This window comes from Octodon degus, unplaced genomic scaffold (genome assembly GCF_000260255.1).
Source record: "Octodon degus isolate 3935 unplaced genomic scaffold, OctDeg1.0 scaffold04463, whole genome shotgun sequence".
Classification (NCBI taxonomy): Eukaryota; Metazoa; Chordata; class Mammalia; order Rodentia; family Octodontidae; genus Octodon; species Octodon degus.
The window spans coordinates 1,572-2,868 of NW_004529039.1; positions in this window are offsets into that span (position 1 = coordinate 1,572).

Here is a 1,297-nt window from a genome sequence, read left to right on the forward strand (position 1 = left end):
CTAGAGGTAATTTATACAGCAAAGAATCACCGCGGGTATAACGTGGGTCAGACAACAGTCACCCTTCAGGATTACAAGTGTAGCCCTCAGCTAACTCAGATCCCATAGGCAATGAGTGAGCTAGCCAGGGTGCTCAGAAAGAACAGAGGCATTGTGGGGAAAGGCTGGGCGCAGAGGCCTGCTCACCCACGGGTGGGCTGTGTGTAGCTGACACTCCAGGACCAGGGGCTGCTGAATACACTATAATTTGTTGTTATTCTCTGATTCTCAGGGAGCCTGTAGGCCTGCCTTCTTGAGCTCTGGCCTTTTTCAGATATACCTCAAACCACAGTTCCGATATCTTTATCTTTTGTGGAGATCTCCTTGTTCGTCTGTGACTGCATATTAATTTCTAACTTAGGTGCCCACTAACTATGCCACAGTAAAAATGCAGCATGGAGAGAGGTGGAGAGTAATATCCTGATGAAGCTCCCCAAAGAGAATTTTTTGGGGGGTGGGGCCTTGGCTTAGGTTGCAAGATAAAAGGTAGTGCCCAATTTATTTTTCACTCTATTTTTTGCATGAATTCGGCCTGTGTCATAAGTAGAGGAATTAACTGGAACGCAGGTTGTCATAAAAGTTGCCACAGGGAAACTTTACAGACTTAAATGTATGTTACATCCTCATACTAACTGCCCAGGCTGAATGTAATCATGATTCTTCCAGACATGTTTTAATAAAAAATAAGAAATGAAGCAAAAGTAAAAGGGAAGTAGAAAAGGGAGGCAGGAGTTTTCAGAAAAAGAACTCCACTGCACTCAAGCCCAGTGGGTAGCCTTCAGTAGAAATTCCTGCAGAAAAAAGAGAAAAGCCCAGTAGATGGTGATTTTTTAACAAGGAACTCCCCCATCTTGGCCACTGGTTTTGTACACTGTGGCAAAATCGCCGCAGGAGACACAAGTACAAACGAAAACTTTCAGGACATTTTTTTATGACGGAAAGGGCGGGAGCAAGACACGCAGTGTTTTCCACAGTACCATATTGCCCTCTAGCGGCCAGAGAAACGGACAGTGTGCATCATTGCCGGATGATTTACGTTTTTCTCCGCCGTATGTTAGAAAACCCAGTAGAAAAAGTGTACGGGGTGGAAGAGGAATGAAGGGAAGAACGCCAAACTGCACTAAAACCTCCTAAGGGGGCTCCTTGGAAGAGCCCGCCCCTTCAGGAAGCCTCCCTGCTCCCGCCCCCGGAACCATAGCAACAGCGGCAGGAAGTCACTGCCTGCCCGGAAGGAGGCGCCCGATGCCGGCCCAGGATT